Below are 20,555 nucleotides of genomic sequence, written 5' to 3' on the forward strand. Positions count from 1 at the left end.
TAAGCAGATGAAAAAAAAGTATTAGGAAGTCCATAATTTATTACTGAGTAATTTAAAAGATATGAATATTTTGGATAAATAAAACAAAATGTAGTGATGAGATTTCAGGTTTTCTTTGGTACACAAGGCTAGTTCCCTCACTTTTATTGCCAGATGATAGTGTGAGCACCTCTATCCATCACAAGAAAACTGACAGAAATTTACCTACCTGCCATAAGATGATGTTCAAGGGAACACAGCTTTTAAAAAGTCTATGTGATGCACCAAGAAGACTGACAAGCCATTATCCTTCAGAGCTAAGTCTGCCATTTAGTTTAAATAAGTAGTTCTGAACTTGTCTGTCAGTTTCCCTTACAGTTGAGATGCCAATTTTTGAGTAATGTGAAAGATGTATTTTTTTTCTAGGACTGATTGTATTCTAAATTTTAAAACAAGCTAAATATTCTGGATCTGTGCCATTTGGGGACCTAATCTGAGTGGGTCTTGTGGCATAGACTAAGGTACTGTAATTCTAATTAGCCCTCCCTATCTCATAATGTAATAATTCTATCCTTTTAAAACTTGATCAGTAGTATTGTTAATGCTTGATTAGCCAATATTGGATTAGCTTTATTCAAATTTTTGCCTATTTTCTTCAGGTTTTTTTTCCACGTTGAGATTTCCATGGGAAATCAATTCACTTTTGCTTAGAATAAATACTTTAAATCTTTATTCAGTAAGGGTATGGTGTTGACCAACTCTTTTTGTTTCTGAAACTTTATACATTTATTAACTCTTGAAAAATAGTTTGACTATGTATAAAATTCTGGGTTGGCAGTTATTATTTTTTTTCACCTCTCAGACAATATCATTTTAGTCTTTGGTCATGCATTGGTGCTATTGGAAAGTCACCAGCATCCTAGTTATTGCTCATTTGAGAGTCATAATATCTTTGGAGGGGAGTTGATTTAAAGATCTTTTTATCTTTAGTGTTCAGCAGTTTTACAGTGACTTATCTAAGTCTGGATTTCATTTTATTTATTTTGCATGGTTTTCCTTGTGATTCTTGAATCTGTGGATTGATGTCTTTCATCATTTGGGGGAATTTCTCATTGTCTTTCTCCTCTCTTTATGGAGCTCTCATTAGATATATGTTAAACATTCTTACTTTAGTCTCAATGACTCAATTTATTTTTTAAACTTTCATCTCTGTGTTTTGGGGGTTACATCTTAGATCATTTTCTTCAATTCTACTTTCAGGTTTACTAATACTTTCTTAACCAATTTCAAACATGTTGTTAAAATGGTCCACTGAGTTTTGAGTTACAATTTTATCTTTCATTTCTAGGAGTCCTTTTTTTTACATTAAAAAAAATCTGGTAGCTTTTTATTTATTTTTCAAGCCTGTCTTTAATTTTTTAAAACAGATAAAATTACTTAACTTTGTACTCTGAGAATCCCACTATCTAAAGTATTTGTGAGCCTGATTATATTGTCTGTGATGTCTACTGGCTCCACTCATAGTGTTTTGTTTCCCTGTGTGTTTAATATCTTTTTTTATTTTTATTTTTTTATTATTATTTTTTAATTCTGGTTGCTCATTTTCTTTGAGGCTTTATCTGTGGAAGTTCTTTGAGGACAGCAATGAAGACGTTTCTTTAGAAGGAATTTATATTTGCTATGTTCTCAAAGGACCTGAAAACAAAAGCCTTTTTCACCTGGTTTGATGAATGCCTTTAAGATGGTTCCACTTATTTCTCTGCTCACTGCCTTTTCATTTTTCAGTCCCTGGACATGAGAGCTCATGGATGTGTTCACAGTGACTTTTTATTTTTATTTATTTTTTTTATTTATTTTATTTTTTTAACATCTTTATTGGGCTATAATTGCTTTACAATGGTATGTTAGTTTCTGCTTTATAACAAAGTGAATCAGTTATACATATACATATGTTCCCATATCTCTTCCCTCTTGCGTCTCCCTCCCTCCCACCCTCCCTATCCCACCCCTCCAGGCTGTCACAAAGCACCGAGCCAATATCCCTGTGCCATGCGGCTGCTTCCCACTAGCTATCTACCTTACTACGTTTGTTAGTGTGTATATGTCCATGACTCTCTCTCGCCCCGTCACAGCTCACCCCTCCCCCTTCCCCTAACCTCAAGTCCGTTCTCTAGGAGGTCTGCGTCTTTATTCCTGCCTTACCCCTAGGTTCTTCATGACATTTTTTTTTTCTTAAATTCCATATATATGTGTTAGCATACGGTATTTGTCTTTTTCTTTCTGACTTACTTCACTGTGTATGACAGACTCTAGGTCTATCCACCTCATTACAAATAGCTCAATTTCGTTTCTTTTTATGGCTGAGTAATATTCCATTGTATATATGTGCCACATCTTCTTTATCCATTCATCCGATGATGGGCACTTAGGTTGTTTCCATCTCCGGGCTATTGTAAATAGAGCTGCAATGAACATTTTGGTACATGACTCTTTTTGAATTTCGGTTTTCTCAGGGTATATGCCCAGTAGTGGGATTGCTGGATCATATGGTAGTTCTATTTGTAGTTTTTTAAGGAACCTCCATACTGTTCTCCATAGTGGCTGAACCAATTCACATTCCGACCAGCAGTGCAAGAGGGTTCCCTTTTCTCCACACCCTCTCCAGCATTTATTGTTTCTAGATTTTTTGATGATGGCCATTCTGACTGGTGTGAGATGATATCTCATTGTAGTTTTGATTTGCATTTCTCTAATGATTAATGATGTTGAGCATTCTTTCATGTGTTTGTTGGCAGTCTGTATATCTTCTTTGGAGAAATGTCTATTTAGGTCTTCTGCCCATTTTTGGATTGGGTTGTTTGTTTTTTTGTTATTGAGCTGCATGAGCTGCTTGTAAATTTTGGAGATTAATCCTTTGTCAGTTGCTTCATTTGCAAATATTTTCTCCCATTCTGAGGGTTGTCTTTTGGTCTTGTTTATGGTTTCCTTTGCTGTGCAAAAGCTTTGAAGTTTCATTAGGTCCCATTTGTTTATTTTTGTTTTTATTTCTATTACTCTAGGAGGTGGGTCAGAAAGAATCTTGCTGTGATTTATGTCCTAGAGTGTTCTGCCTATGTTTTCCTCTAAGAGTTTGATAGTTTCTGGCCTTATATTTAGGTCTTTAATCCATTTTGAGCTTATTTTTGTGTATGGTGTTAGGGAGTGATCTAATCTCATACTTTTACATGTACCTGTCCAGTTTTCCCAGCACCACTTATTGAAGAGGCTGTCCTTTCTCCACTGTACATTCCTGCCACCTTTATCAAAGATAAGGTGTCCATATGTGCATGGGTTTATCTCTGGGCTTTCTATCCTGTTCCATTGATCTATCTTTCTGTTTTTGTGCCAGTACCATACCGTCTTGATAACTGTAGCTTTGTAGTATAGTCTGAAGTCAGGGAGCCTGATTCCTCCAGTTCCTTTTTTTGTTCTCAAGATTGCTTTGGCTATTCGGGGTCTTTTGTGTTTCCATACAAATTGTGAAATTTTTTGTTCTAGTTCTGTGAAAAATGCCAGTGGTAGTTTGATAGGGATTGCATTGAATCTATAGATTGCTTTGGGTACTAGAGTCATTTTCACAATGTTGATTCTTCCAATGAAAGAACATGGTATATGTCTCCATCTATTTGTATCATCTTTAATTTCTTGCATCAGTGTCTTATAATTTTCTGCATACAGGTCTTTTGTCTCCTTAGGTAGGTTTATTCCTAGATATTTTATTCTTTTTGTTGCAATGGTAAATGGGAGTGTTTTCTTGATTTCACTTTCAGATTTTTCATCATTAGTATATAGGAATGCCAGAGATTTCTGTGCATTAATTTTGTATCCTGCCACTTTACCAAATTCATTGATTAGCTCTAGTAGTTTTCTGGTAGCATCTTTAGGGTTCTCTATGTATAGGATCATGTCATCTGCAAACAGTGACAGCTTTACTTCTTCTTTTCCGATTTGGATTCCTTTTATTTCCTTCTCTTCTCTGATTGCTGTGGCTAAAACTTCCAAAACTATGTTGAATAGGAGTGGTGAGAGTGGGCACCCTTGTCTTGTTCCTGATCTTAGTGGAAATGGTTTCAGTTTTTCACCATTGAGGATGATGTTTGCTGTGGGCTTGTCCTATATGGCCTTTATTATGTTGAGGAAAGTTCCCTCTATGCCTACTTTCTGCAGGGTTTTTATCATAAATGGGTGTTGAATTTTGTCAAAAGCTTTCTCTGCATCTATTGAGATGATCATATGGTTTTTCTCCTTCAATTTGTTAATATGGTTTATCACATTGATAGATTTGCGTATATTGAAGAATCCTTGCATTCCTGGAATAAAGCCCACTTGATCATGGTGTATGATCCTTTTAATGTGCTGTTGGATTCTGTTTGCTAGTATTTTGTTGAGGATTTTTGCATCTATGTTCATCAGTGATATTGGTCTGTAGTTTTCTTTCTTTGTGACCTCCTTGCCTGGTTTTGGTATCAAGGTGATGGTGGCCTCGTAGAAGGAGTTTGGGAGTGTTCCTCCCTCTGCTATATTTTGGAAGAGTTTGAGGAGGATAGGTGTTAGCTCTTCTCTAAATGTTTGATAGAATTCGCCTGTGAAGCCATCTGGTCCTGGGCTTTTCCTTGTTGGAAGATTTTTAATAACAGTTTCAATTTCAGTGCTTGTGATTGGTCTGTTCATATTTTCTATTTCTTCCTGATTCAGTCTTGGCAGGTTGTGCATTTCTAAGAATTTGTCCATTTCTTCCAGATTGTCCATTTTATTGGCATAGAGTTGCTTGTAGTAATCTCTCATGATCTCTTTTATTTCTGCAGTGTCAGTTGTTACCTCTCCTTTTTCATTTCTAATTCTATTGATTTGAGTCTTCTCCCTTTTTTTCTTGATGAGTCTGGCTAGTGGTTTATCTATTTTGTTTATCTTCTCAAAGAACCAGCTTTTAGTTTTATTGATCTTTGCTATTGTTTCCTTCATTTCTTTTTCATTTATTTCTGAACTGATTTTTATGATTTCTTTCCTTCTGCTAGCTTTGGGGTTTTTTGTTCTTCTTTCTCTAATTGCTTGAGGTGCAAGGTTAGGTTGTTTATTCTATTTGTTTCCTGCTTCTTAAGGTGGGCTTGTATTGCTATAAACTTCCCCCTTAGAACTGCTTTTGCTGCATCCCACAGGTTTTGGGTCGTTGTGTCTCCATTGTCATTTGTTTCTAGGTATTTTTTCATTTCCTCTTTGATTTCTTCAGTGATCACTTCATTATTAAGTAGTGTATTGTTTAGCCTCCATGTGTTTGTATTTTTTACAGATCTTTTCCTGTAATTGATATCTAGTCTCATGGCGTTGTGGTCAGAAAAGATACTTGATACAATTTCAGTTTTCTTAAATTTACCAAGGCTTGATTTGTGACCCAAGATATGATCTATCCTGGAGAATGTTCCATGAGCACTTGAGAAAAATGTGTATTCTGTTGTTTTTGGATGGAGTGTCCTATAAATATCAATTAAGTCCATCTTGTTTAATGTATCATTTAAAGCTTGTGTTTCCTTATTTATTTTCATTTTGGATGATCTGTCCATGGGTGAAAGTGGGGTGTTTAAGTCCCGTACTATGAATGTGTTACTGTCGATTTCCCCTTTTATGGCTGTTAGTATTTGCCTTATGTATTGAGGTGCTCCTATGTTGGGTGCATAAGTATTTACAATTGTTATATCTTCTTCTTGGATCGATCCCTTGATCATTATGTAGTGTCCTTCTTTGTCTCTTTTAATAATCCTTATTTTAAAGTCTATTTTGTCTGATATGAGAATTGCTACTCCAGCTTTCTTTTGGTTTCCATTTGCATGGAATATCTTTTTCCATCCCCTTACTTTCAGTCTGTATGTGTCTCTAGGTCTGAAGTGGGTCTCTTGTAGACAGCATATATAAGGGTCTTGTTTTTGTATCCATTCAGCTAATCTGTGTCTTTTGGTAGGAGCATTTAGTCCATTTACATTTAAGGTAATTATCGATATGTATGTTCCTATTCCCATTTTCTAAATTGTTTTGGGTTCGTTATTATAGGTCTTTTCCTTCTCTTGTGTTTCTTGCCTAGAGAAGATCCTTTAGCATTTGTTGTAAAGCTGGTTTGGTGGTGCTGAACTCTCTCAGCTTTTGCTTGTCTGTAAAGGTTTTAATTTCTCCATCAAATCTGAATGAGATCCTTGCTGCGTAGAGTAGTCTTGGCTGCAGGTTTTTCTCCTCCATCACTTTAAGTATGTCCTGCCACTCCCTTCTGGCTTGTAGGGTTTCTGCTGAGAGATCAGCTGTTAACCTTATGGGGATTCCCTTACGTGTTATTTGTTGTTTTTCCCTTGCTGCTTTTAATATGCTTTCTTTGTATTTAATTTTTGACAGTTTGATTAATATGTGTCTTGGCGTATTTCTCCTTGTATTTATCCTGTATGGGACTCTCTGTGCTTCCTGGACTTGATTAACTATTTCCTTTCCCATATTAGGGAAGTTTTCAACTATAATCTCTTCAAATATTTTCTCAGTCCTTTTCTTTTTCTCTTCTTCTTCTGGAACCCCTATAATTCGAATGTTGGTGCGTCTAATGTTGTCCCAGAGGTCTCTGAGACTGTCCTCAGTTCTTTTCATTCTTTTTTCTTTATTCTGCTCTGCAGTAGTTATTTCCACTATTTTATCTTCCAGGTCACTTATCCGTTCTTCTGCCTCAGTTATTCTGCTATTGATCCCATCTAGAGTATTTTTAATTTCGTTTATTGTGTTGTTCATCGTTGCTTGTTTCATCTTTAGTTCTTCTAGGTCCTTGTTAACTGATTCTTGCATTTTGTCCATTCTATTGTCCATTCTATCTCCAAGATTTCGGATCAACCTTACTATCATTATTCTGAATTCTTTTTCAGGTAGACTGCCTATTTCCTCTTCATTTGTTAGGTCTGGTGCATTTTTATCTTGCTCCTTTATCTGCTGTGTGTTTTTCTGTTTTCTCATTTTGCTTATCTTACTGTGTTTGGGGTCTCCTTTTTGCAGGCTGCAGGTTCGTAGTTCCTCCTGTTTTTGATGTCTGTCTCCAGTGGCTAAGGTTGGTTCAGTGGGTTGTGTAGGCTTCCTGGTGGAGGGGACTAGTGCCTGTGTTGTGGTGGATGAGGCTGGATCTTGTCTCTCTAGTGGGCAGGTTCACGTCTGGTGGTGTGTTTTGGGGTGTCTGTGGCCTTATTATGATTTTAGGCAGCCTGTCTGCTAATGGGTGGGGTTGTGTTCCTGTTTTGCTAGTTGTTTGGCATAGGTTGTCCAGCACTGTGGCTTGCTGGTCGTTGAGTGAAGCTGGGTGCTGGTGTTAAGATGGAGGTCTCTGGGAGATGTTCGCCGTTCGATATTATGTGGAGCTGGAAGGTCTCTTGTGGACCAGTGTCCTGAAGTTGGCTCTCCTACCTCAGAGGCAGAGCCCTGACTCCTGGCTGGAGCACCAAGAGTCTTTCATCCACACGGCTCAGAATAAAAGGGAGAAAAAGTAGAGGGAATTAGTAGAAGTATGAGGAAAGAAAGAAGGAAAGGAGGGAAGGAAGGAGGGAAGGAAGGAAGGAAGAAAGAAAGAAAGAAAGAAAGAAGCAAAGAAGGAAAGAAGGCAAGAAGGAACGAAAGGAGGGAGGGAGGGAGGAAGGAAGGAAGGAGGGAAAGAAGGAAAAACAGAAAGAAAGAAGATACAGTAAAAATAAAATAAAGTATAATAAAGTTATTGAATTAAAAAATTCTTGTTTAGGAAAAAAAAGGGATGGATAGAACCTTAGGACAAATGTTGGAAGCAAAGCTATACAGACAAAATCTTACACAGAAGCGTACACATACACCCTCACTAAAAGAGGTAAAGGGGGAAAAATCATAAATCTTGCTGTCAGAGACCACCTCCTCAATTTGGGATGATTCGTTGTCTAAAGTAGGGAAGGAAGGAAGGAAAGAAAGAAAGAAAGAAAGAAAGAAAGAAAGGACGAAGGTAAAATATAATAACGTTCTTAAAATTAAAATTGATTAAGAAAAAAATTTTAAGAAAAAACCATGGACGGATAGAACCCTAGGACAAATGGTGGAAGCAAGACTATACAGACAAGATCTCACACAGAAGCATACACATACACATTCACAAAAAGAGGAATAGGGAAAAAAATCATAGATCTTGCTCCCAAAGTCCACCTCCTTAATTTGGGATGATTGGCTGTCTATTCATGTATTCCACAGATGCAGGGTACATCAAGTTGATAAATCTATTAGGTTATATTTACATTATGGAATGTTATGAGGCTATGCATTATTATTATATTTGTTGATCTAGAGAGATATCCCTATTGAATGAAAAAAGTAAGTTGCATATTAATATGAATAACATAACACTATCTTTAGAAAAAATTCTAATTTATATATAAGCTAAAAGTGGCATAGAAGGAAATAACTTAAACTTTAGATTCCTCAGTTGATTAAGGTTGAGGGCAGGGTAAAGAGGTTATTAACATTTTTCTTATAAATGTCCTTATTATTTTACTTCTACAATGAGCATGTATATTTTAAAAAATATTTATTTATTTTCTTTATTTTTTGGCTGTGTTGGGTCTTAGTTGCAGCATGCAGGATCTTTCGTTGCGGCACATGGGCTTCTCTCTAGTTGTGGCATATGGGTTTTCTCTCTGTAGTTGTGGTTCAGGCTCCAGAGCACATGGACTCTGTAGTTTGTGGCATGTGGGCTTAGTTGCCCCGCAGCATGTGGGATCTTAGTTCCCTGACCAGGGATGGAACCCACATCCCCTGCATTGGAAGGCAGATTCTTTACCGCTGTACCACCAGAGAAGTCCCAGCATGTATATTTTTAATAAAAATAATAAATTACAATTCAATAGTAAAATAAAATAAATCTAAGGGTTTACAGAGTAACATGTGCAGGCCTTATTCTGAGTTTTTATTTTGGTATAAAGGATGAGAGAAAAATTCAGCTTTTTTTTTTTCTAAATAACTAATAGTTCCAAATCTGTTGAATAATACACTTCCCACTATTCTGAAATGCCACATCTATCATATACTTAATTCTATATTTATTCCCCTGATAGTATATTTATTTTCAGAATATCCTGACTTTTCTCAACATGTAAAATTAATTTTATGAAATGGAAAGATGCTCTGCAAAATAATTATTGAACACTGTGTTTGGACTCTAATATATTAATTTAAATTTATTAATGCAAATGTATGCTTATCTTACCTTATTCATTTATCAGTTGGTATAACATTAAATTTTCTGGAATTCAGCCTTTAATACATAGCCTCTCAGTTTTGAGTCTAGCAAATGGTAGAATGCTAAATTTACTAGTGCTAAAGACAAAGGACTATAATATTATTGTCAAAATGTACCCTCTTTTCTAATGCATTGTGCTGGAAAAGATAGATGGATGTTAAATTGTCTATTGAATCATTAATGCTTATGCAAAGTCTGTCCTGTTTCTGTTTTATAATATATGTCTTTGGACCTTTAAAAGGTTACATTTTTACTTTTAATCACATCCAACATAGGTAACATTAACTACTTTTCTTTGTATTTGCTTCAAAAGATTAACATTTAGTTCTGAAAACCTGTAACACAAAGCATTATTAGTCAACCCATTATAAAATATGAGCAATATAAAATCTAAAAGTAATATAACTAAATGAGAAAAGATATTCATTGTACATATGAAACCAATTTTATATGAGACAGGTAAAGCCACACTGTTTGTGGTTGTGTGTATGTTTGGAAACATTTAAACATATGCTACTGTAAATATATTTTAAAAATTAATTATTTTTAAACAGAACAATGACTTATAGTCTATATATGTATATGTAAATTAAACTGGAATTACGGCTTTTTTCTTTAGTATAATCAAGACAAAGAAAAATCTATATAAACACATGAGATACTACTTAGAATATTTGTCATTATTAATAAGTAAAATTCAGTGTAACAGAATCTAGACAAATGGAATTTTAATCTAACTAACCATCCCATTATATGGCGAAGAAATTTGAAATCCAGCAAGGTTAAATGATTTATCCCAGATCACAGAACCACTTGATAATGTAACTGGATTTTCCTGAGTATGCTTTTCCTTGTCGAGTGTGCTTTTGTTTGCATCACACTACGCTATTTATATGAATGAAGTATGTATATTTATAAGTCATTATTAAAATATAAAGAGCTAAATAAGTAACACATTTGCTATCCTGAGTTTTATAAGTAGTATTAATGTATTGAAGAGTGGGCAAAATGTATAACACAGTAGACGTCATCTTAAAGAAATTTGGGTTTCATTTTTAGACAAGTACTTTGATAATTTGAAGAGTTTTAAGTAAATTGTTATAATCAAAACTAATTACAATTTTGAAAGTAGTTTGGGTTTAAATTAATGCACTTGGAAAGGAGACTTTTCTGATAAATCTATTTGTACCCACTGTACAGATTGTAACTGACAGCTGGTTTTATGAGCCATATATAACACACTATGGTAGACACCAAAACACCCTGTCAGTTAAGAAATCTCTCATTTCTGTCAGTGAAGAGTAAACCTTCATAAAATAGTGTGACTTTATTTTGCTTGAATAGAAGAAAATAGGAGTGTTAAATTATAGTCTAGTTCTATTATCATAAGTAGTAAAATTCTGTCAAGTTATTATCATATATATGATGTTCAACAACGGTCACTGAGTTTGTTGTTTTAAATCTTGTTTGGGGTAAGATGATTTGGAGTGAGATTATTTGAGCTCTTTCTTACCTTCAGGTTTCTTTTTTTAATTTAGCTATTATATATATTTGTTATTGAAAATATAAATTTATTTTTAAAACTTGGCCAAAAACTTGATTGACTTGTACTTTTTTGCCCTTTTCAATAACAAAAGTTTTTTAAAGAACAGAGAAACAACAACAAAACCTCCACAGTTTTTCTTTTTGTAGCCAAATATTAGTAACCAGTATATTTAAATTATATCCGAGATGACACAATTCTCTAATATAAAATTAGAGAAAAATCTTTTAGCATTTTTATGTAGTTTATAAATAGGGGATTCTATCAATGTTAATTTTACTTCACCTTCAATAATTTCTCAAATTAAAATATTTCTATTTGCTTTCAAGTTATGTAATATTTATAAATGATGCTTGTAGATTTCTACTTTTACATTTTTTTCTTAGCTTTAATGATCATTCTAACATTATGATCATGACTCTAACATATGTGTTTCTATATTTGCATTGCAGTTTAGATGTAGAAAGGCATCCTATCTCCTTGAAGAAAGTATATCATGAATTATGGTAAACTACTATATGCGAACTCTAGCATACACTAAATGAAATAATCTTATGTTCTATTGTTTATTTCTGTGCTTCTTAATCTCTCTCTAAGAATGAAAACAATTATACCTTTGTAAATTTCCTACAAAATCTATTGCACATTTTATTATTTTGTCGGATAAAGTGGGCTTGTTAGTTTTTACAACAGATATTCACATTATTTACTTTAAAATGATCATTCAAAACTGTGAAGTACTTTACACTTTTTGAATTTTACCTAAATGTTTATTTTTGATATTAAAAGATAAATGCTAATCAATTGAGTTTCTAATATTCTACTGCTTGCTTAGAGGCAAAGATTATAGATTAGACATGGTTTCTGAAATTTTAAAAAATTAATAAAAGACAGATCAGAAAAATATACAACTATCGTAAATTTATATTAACAAATACAGTGGTTGAAAAGGTGTAGTGCAAAGAAAGGACATACCTGCATTATGCTTCTGGTTGGAAAATGGTGAAAAATTGATAAAGTTTCTTAAAGGAAATGTTATTTGAACAATGATATATGGTATGAATAGGGTGGATATTGGTATAGAAGATAATTGTATTCCATTTAACCAGAACAATCTAGAGCAAAAATACTGATTCTTCACGCGTATCTAGTGCTTACCAAAAGGCCTCTCACAGAGTAGATGTTCATAAATACTTGATGATTAGTGAATTGAGTACATGTACACATACACACTAAGTTATCTTAACTAAGTTGGGTAATATTATATGTTCTCAGGTCAATTTAATAGAGAAAGGTGGATAGGGTGCAGAAAATTGGAGAAGTAGAAGTGACATTTTTACATTTCTATAATGTATATAAATTATTATGCCCCTACTTACATGCCTCCATGTCATTTCTTTTTTATGACCTAGTAGATTGATGATAATTTTTCTTTCTGTACTTTTTGCTCTTTTTTGCTGTCTTCTACTTCCTGAGTTTTCTTTAATAAGTGTTAAAATCTTAAACTCTTAGAATTAACATGTTAAGAAAACCTTTTTAGGGAGAAAAAGCCTAGGGGAAGGCGTGGGGACTTAAATTCATTAAATCTGCCCTATGCTCCATAATGTACTAGGCATCTTATCTGTGTCAAGTATTTAAACAATATTTAACATAAATATGACTAATTAAGAAGGAATTTTGATCTGTATTTCTTAGGTGATGAAACTGAGGCTGAGAGATATTACATTTTCCTCCAATCATATGGTATAAGCATGATTCAAATCCAGGAGCATATGGCTCAGAAACCCGTGTGTGTGTGTGTGTGTGTGTGTGTGCGCGCGCGCGCGCGCACGTGCGTGCGTGCACTTGAATGTGTGTTTTCTAGTTTAGCGTCTCAAGGTCAGATAAAAACTTTATTTTCTACAAGAATGATTTTTTTTTATTTCCTTACACATTAAGTGAGACTAAAATAAATTCATAGTTCTAAAGTCTACTCATGTAAAAATTTTGTAAAATTTAGTGTATGTGGTATGAAGGGAGGATTTTCAGAATAAAAGCATCCAAATCTATTCTTCCATCTCCATTTGTCTCTACAAGAATGTGAGTACTGTGAGGGCGGGAATTTTTGTGTATTCTGTTCGTGATATATCCCTACCTCTCCTTTGCCAAATATGTGAAGATACATAGATTGTTTATTGAGGGATGGTGAGTGCCAGAGAGATGTCCTTTGCCTATACTTTTGTATGTGCTACTAGAGATATTTTCTATTCAACTAATGTACATCATGACACTCACCATTATATAGCTCAATCCAGAAATACAAGTAATGTTAATTCACCCTTCTCACACATGCAAACTTATTGAAGTTTAGCCCAAGTATTTTTTAAATGCAACAGATTGGAGTTTATCTTGGAAGGGTGCTTCCATCTGTGAAAACACTCATTGGAAGAAGGAAGAACACTTTAAAATAAATCCACCAGCTGTATTGATAATGCTGTAGTGACATGAAGGCCTGAATATGATAGAACTATTTGTTAAAATAGTTATACCATATGAGAGAATAGCTGGCTTGTGAGTTTTTCGTGTTTCTTGATAATGACTTTAAAAATCATTAAATTGTAGAGGGATGACACTAATGAAGTTTCAAGCTATAACTTTTAAATGAAAAACAAAGAATAAAAGTTGAAGTTATCTTAAAATTAACTCACGTAAATGGCGTAAGTTGTTCCTTAGAATATGCTTTAAAAATCCCAATGAGTAATAGAAAATTCAGCACCGAGAAGACACTGGGTAAGTTAATGGACCGGATAACAGTCAACGCCTGTTCTTTTGTGTTGAGATAAAAACAGCAAACATATCAAACATCATTTTTGTCTTTTAGATTTTTGTTTAAAGAAGGGAAAAGTCATCATCCTTTATATATAAAATAAATCTGTGCACAAAAGATCAGATATTTATTTTCTTTCCCTCCTAACATAGCCCTGTACATTTTTTCTTTCACACAGTAGAAGACTAAAATACTTGTGACTGAATAACATGAAGAAACCAGTTGAAGTGGTTGTGTATTTTCTAGAAGGAGACTGCTGCGTTGTCTTTAAAGTACCCTACTAAATTTAAATTTTATAGCCTTTACTTTTAGAAAGGTTTAAGAGCTCACAGAATAGGAGTCAAAACTCTAGTTTAGAAGGAGGGCTCAAGAAATCTTCCCACTTACTATGAGAGAAATAATTGATATTGATCTTGACGTTCTTGATGGGAAGAGTTGAGGAAGTGTTCCCTTTCTAACAGGTTTCTGAATGTCTGACTCTGAGTACCCATATCTCTACACATGGAGTTATCTACCGTTTCTTCAAAATTAATTGTAAGAGGTCAATTGCAAAGGTGACTTCTGAATAGGTGCTTAATGTTGGCTTAGCCCATTTTCAAAACCATGTTTCTATATTCTGTGATATATGCCAATGCTTTCCGTTTTTTAGGTTTAAATTGTTTCTTCTTCAAATTCCCTGTAATTCCACTCCCTTTCTGAGAATTTCCACATCATCTATACAGCAGTCTTCCTAGTTAGTCCCTTAGTACTGGCACCCTTCTATTAAAAAACTTCAATTAAATACCAAACCCTTAAGTTGACAGTGAAGATTCTCCATAATTTGGTCCAAACACATTTTCCAAATATATCTCCTAATCATCATTTCCTAAGTGGATGAATGAACTACTCTAGCCAAACTGCCAAGTCATTATGCCAAGACATATTTTGAACTTTTCTGATTATTTACTCATTTCAGTCTACAATGACTATATCACATTCCCTCTCATCTCTTAGGTCTGTCACCTCCAGAGTCATTTTGAATGCCACCAATTTTAAAACTGATTCTAAACCTTAGCCTGAAATGACTTCTTACTCCGATAGCAAATCATTTTGATATCAGGGAACGTAAATTTGCCTTAAAAAAAATTGTCATGGTGATTTTTTAATTTAAGAAACATTCAGTAATTCTTATTAATTTAAAAAAATTTTATAGCCTCCTATAATTTTATTTTGATGTAATGGTTACACTTGGAGTTATGAGAGTGCTGAAAAATTACTAGACAGTTTTATTGTCAATGATAGGCGGTGATAGATCAGGCCCAGTAAGTTTGACAGCGGTAGCATATCATGAGCCATAAGTGTAATTTTAAATGTTTTATTTGTTGCATTTAAAAAAATATGTATCTCTTTCTCTTCTGTGATTATTTTATTGCAGTCTTGAAACTAATTTGGGGCTCATAAAACAATCAGTATTCTTGTGGAAAGATCCTTAGGTGTTTAAGTAGATTATATTCTTTCTGCATTGTTTTTTCCTCAAATATCCTTAAAAGTTATCTGCAATTGACATTTTTTGCTATGATACTCTTTTTATATTATAAAAACTTCTAATTATGCAATAGGATTTTTTAGTCAGTGAGTCAGTAAATATTTGTTAATCAATCATGTCACATGTTCCTGATGTGTCAAGTAAGATGAGGAAAGAATACTGACAATGACTTTGAGATTTTCTCGGCAGTGATTAACTGCTTGCTTAATTGCAGGTGCTGAGTTAGTGGATCAATGGGTTTAAGTAGGAACTAAAGAAGTTTGCTTAGGAGTAGACCAATTACTTTTAAGCTCGTAACTATTCATTATGGACAGTTTGTTTAATGTTTACCACTATTAGGCAAAATTATCCAAAACCAGACCAACGACCAATGAGATAAGTCTGTATTTGTTTACCATTATCATACTAAAGCATTTTGTAAGTAAATACAAGGTGACACCTAAGTATTATTTAATTTTTAGGAAAAAAACTATTAATTTGTAACATTAATTAAAATTTTAGACTGCAAATTTGCATCTTTACTTTGAGATTTGTGTATAGTAGAGTTGCAAATTATTTCCATTCAGTAGAAAATATAACTCCAAAAGTGATGTTTTGTTGTCTTCTAGGATATTGTCCAGTTTTGCATCTAATTTAGCAGTCTTATTCAAATATCCCTTTATAAAAAAATTTTATTTTCTACAAGAATGATTTTTTTATTGCCTTACACATTGCCTGTATAATTCCCAGTCCTGTAAGTGTACTTTTTAAAATAACAACTTTATTGAGATATAATTCATATCCCATACAATTTGCCAATGTAAAGTGCACAGTTCAGTGATGGTGAGTAAATTTGCAGAGTTACAATCGTTACCACAATCAAATTGAGCATATTTTTATCATCCCAAAATGAAACTGTATACCCATTAGCAGCTGTTTTCCATTTCTTTTCAGATTCCCAGTCATAGGCAATTATCAATCTGCTTTGTCTCTTTGGTTTTGCCTATTCTACATATTTTCTATAAATGGAATCATATAATGTGTAGTCTTTTGTGAATGGCTTATTTCACTTAGCGTAATATTTTCAAGGTTCAGCCATGTCGTAGCATTTATCATTACTTCATTACTTTTTATTGCCAAATAACGTCGATTATATGGATATACAACATTTTTTTTTAGCCTTTCATCAGTTGATGATCAGTTGAGTTGTTTTCATTTTAGCCATTAGGAATAATACTGCCATGGACATTAGTGTACAAAGTTTTACATAGATATATGTTGTGAATTTTCTTGGGTGTACACCGAAGAGTGAAATTGCTGAATCTCATGGTAACTTTACTTTTAAAACTTATGAGGAACTGCCAAACTATTTTTTAAAGCAGCTACATCATTTTCCAATCCCATCAGTAGCTTATGAGAGTTCCAATTTCTTCACATCTTTGCCAACACTTTTCACTGTATGTCTTTTCAACTATAGCCCACTAAGCAGGTGAGAAGTGATATTTCATTGTCATTTTGGCTAGCATTTCCCTGATAGATGATGTTGAGTGTCATTTCTTATGCTTTTTGGCCATTTATATGTTTCTGGAGAAATGTTTATACTAATACTTTGCTCGTTTTAATTGGGGCTATTTGTTTGTTATTAGTGAGTTGTAAATATTCTTCACATATTCAAGATGCAAATTTCTTATCATGTATGGTTTTCTCCTGTTCTGGTTTTCTTTTAACTTTTCTGATGGCATCCTTTTAATTTTGATGAAATCCAATTTATCTATATTTTTGCTGTTGCTTGTGCATTGTTGTCATATCTAAAAACCATTGCCTAATCCAAGGTCCTGAAGATTTGCTCCAATGTTGTCTTCTAAGAGTTTTATAAATTTAGCTCTAAAATTTAGATCTATCATCCATTGTTAGTTAACTTTTATGTACAGTGTAAGGTAGAGTTTCAACTTAATCCTTTTGCATGTGGAATTTGGTTATTACAGTATCACTTGTTGAAGAGAATGTTCTTTACCTATTGAATTGTCTTGGAACCCTTTTAAAAATCAGTTGGGGCTTCCCTGGTGGCACGGTGGTTGAGAGTCCGCCTGCCGATGCAGGGGACACGGGTTCGTGCCCCGGTCCGGGAAGATACCACATGCCGCGGAGCGGCTGGGCCCGTGAGCCATGGCTGCTGAGCCTGCGCGTCCGGAGCCTGTGCTCCGCAACGGGAGAGGGCCACAACAGTGAGAGGCCTGCGTACCGCCAAAAAAAAAAAAAAATCAGTTGAACATATTGGGTTGGCCAAAAAGTCATTCGGGTTCCAAGTGTATTGAAGAAACATTTACATGTGTCAGTTGTGACTGTTGGTTTCTAAGAAGACCAATACTCCATTGAGCAATACTCCATTGTATACTATATCTTCTTTATCCATTCATCTGTCGATGGACATCCGGGTTGCCTCCACATCCCAACTTTTGTAAATAATGCTGCTATGAACATGGGGTGCATGTAATCCTTCGAATGGTGTTTTCGTTTTCTTCATATATATGCCCAGGAGTGGAATGGCTGAACCACATGGTAGTTCTGTTTTTGGTTTTTTGCGGAACCTCCATACCGTTTTCCACAGTGGCTACATCAATTAACATTCCCACCAACAGTACACAATGATTTCCTTTTCCCAGACAGAGGTTTGAGGGCCTGAAATAAGGTGGTAAGCACAGAAATGGAGTGGAGAGACAGATCTGAGAATAAGAGAAATATTGTTAAACCACCATGAATGCTGTTAAAACCATGCATTTAGATCTATTTTAAAATGTTTTACTTAGTTATGGAATGTCAGTTTGATTCTTTTTTAACAGATTACAATATTCTAATTATATTTTTATTGTTTCATCTATTTTGTGTGTCTTTTTAGACTGAATTTTTATTAAAATTAATTTAAAGTTTTCATCTGCTAACTTTACTTTCTGGATCACCTTGGGGTCTGCTTCATTTATTTATTTGTTTTTCTGATCGTCAGGGATTTAGTTCTGTCTTTTCTTATGCCTAGAAATTTTTTATTTAGTGCTGGACATCTTATATAAGATGATTGGTGTTAAAACTTAAATAAAGACCTGGTAAAGTTCTAGAAATATAGTAAAGAGTCAATAAATAGTAAAGATGATTGTTGTTGTTTATTATCATCAGTATTTTATATAGGAATTTGTATTTATGATTGAAGTTAGTTATGGAAGCAATGTATGTGTTTTCGAAGACCTTCAAAAGTACTTTAAACAAAAGCCAAAAGAAAAACAAATGCATTTGTTTCATATTGTTAAATATGTTCTACCATCTCTTTTTTAAAAAGTATTTTTAGAGTATTTTTATATTTATTAAAAAATTGTGAAGATGGTACAGAGAATTTCCATACAAAGTTTCACCTACTATTAACATCTAACATTGTATAGCACATTTATTACAATTAATGAAACATTATTAATATATTATTATTAACTAAAGTTTATAGTTTCTTCAGATTTCCTTTGTTTTCACCTCATGCCCTTTTTCTGATCCAGGATCCTGTCCAAAATAACAGATTACATTTAGTTGTCACATCTCCTTAGGGACCTCTTGACTGTTACAGCTTCTCAAAATTTTCCTTAGTTTTGACAAAATACTTGACAGCTTTGAGGAATACTGGTCAGGCCCAATATTTTAATTTTCATTAGAGGAAAACATTCTTCTGAAATATTCAACTTATTATTTAGTAAATGATGATGTAGTTGTATAATTTATGAACACGTCGGGTTCCAAAAATAATTTTTTTAACATCTTTATTGGAGTATAATTGCTTTACAATGTTGTGTTAGTTTCTGCTGTATAACAAAGTGAATCAGCTATACGCATAGGTGTATCCCCATATCCCCTCCCTCTTGCATCTCCCTCCCACCCTCCTTATCCCACCCCTCTAGGTGGTCACAAGGCACCGAGCTGATGCCCCTGTGCTATGCAGCTGCTTCCCACTAGCTATCTATTTTACATTTGGTAGTGTATATATGTCAATGTTACTCTCTCACTTCGTCGCAGCTTACCCTTCACCCTCCCCGTGTCCTCAAGTCCATTCTCTACGTCTGTGTCTTTATTCCTGTCCTGCCCCAAGGTTCATCAAAACAATTTTTTTTTTAGATTCCATATATATGTGTTAGCATACAGTATTTGTTTTTCTCTTTCTGACTTCACTCTGTATGACAGACTCTAGGTCCATCCACCTCACTACAAATAACTCAATTTCGTTTCTTTTTCTGGCAGAGTAATTAATATTCCATTGTATACATGTGCCACATCTTCTTTATCCATTTATCTGTCGATGGACACTTAACGTTGCTTCCATGTCCTGGCTATTGTAAATAGTGCTGCAGTGAACATTGTGGTACATGACTCATGGTTTTCTCAGGGTATATGCCCAGTAGTGGGATTGCTGGGTCATATGGCAGTTCTCTTTTTAGTCCAGAAATCCTTTTTTTAAAAATTATTAATTAATTAATTAATTTATTTATGGCTGCGTTGGGTCTTCATTGCTGCCCGCAGGCTTTCTATAGTTGCAGCGAGTGGGGGCTACTCTTTGTTGCGGTGTGTGGGCTTCTCATTGTGGTGGCTTCTCATGTTGTGGAGCATGGGCTCTAGGCACATGGACTTCAGTTGTTGTGGCTCACGGGCTCTAGAGTGCAGGCTCAGTAGTTGTGGCGCACGGGCTTAGTTGCTCTGCGGCATGTGGGATCTTACTGGACCAGGGATCGAACCCGTGTCCCCTGCATTGGCAGGCGGATTCTTAACCACTGCGCCACCAGGGAAGTCCCTAGAAATTCTTAATGAAACGTAAAGGATTCTAAGCTAATCTATAATAGTCAAATGTGTGGAAGGGAGCGATTAGGGATGAACTTGTTAAGGTTTAGTCCTGTATAATGAGTTTCGTCTGCATATTTGGTTAATAGGATGTTACTGAAGGAGGATAGTCAACAAAGAGTGTCACAGTACATAGTATCCATGGACAGGCCAGAAGAAATGAAGGGAAATAGAGCCCTGGTTGCTTTTAATTTAGTTAAATGGAGGATAACCTGGATAACCTGAGCATAATCTTTTTTTTTTTTTCTTAAGGTTTAGATTTTAAGCTTGTTCAAGTAATCTACCTAACTAATCTTTGTTAAAACTGAAAATAAATATTTATAGCAGGATAGAGTTAGATGCCTTGTGAAAGAAAAATAGTTACAGAACATTCATATTTTAAATTTCGACTACCAAAATTATTCATTTATTAATATGATGTATATTGAATACTCCTATATATTACTTTGCTAATAATTGCTTTATAGCTCCTGATGATGGTAAACAGTATTATAACCTCTGCATCTTATACATATATTGATTTCAATCCAATAATCTAATAGAAAAAAATAGGTCATAA

General features: G+C 34.3%; 1 protein-coding gene across 1 annotated transcript in view; it reads left to right on the forward strand.

Moving 5' to 3' along the window:
- DPYD (dihydropyrimidine dehydrogenase) overlaps positions 1 to 20,555 on the forward strand; it is an 849,503-nt gene that overhangs the window by 228,151 nt on the left and 600,797 nt on the right. The gene's annotated exons all lie outside the window — the stretch shown is intronic.

This window comes from Globicephala melas, chromosome 1 (genome assembly GCF_963455315.2).
Source record: "Globicephala melas chromosome 1, mGloMel1.2, whole genome shotgun sequence".
Lineage (NCBI taxonomy): Eukaryota > Metazoa > Chordata > Mammalia > Artiodactyla > Delphinidae > Globicephala > Globicephala melas.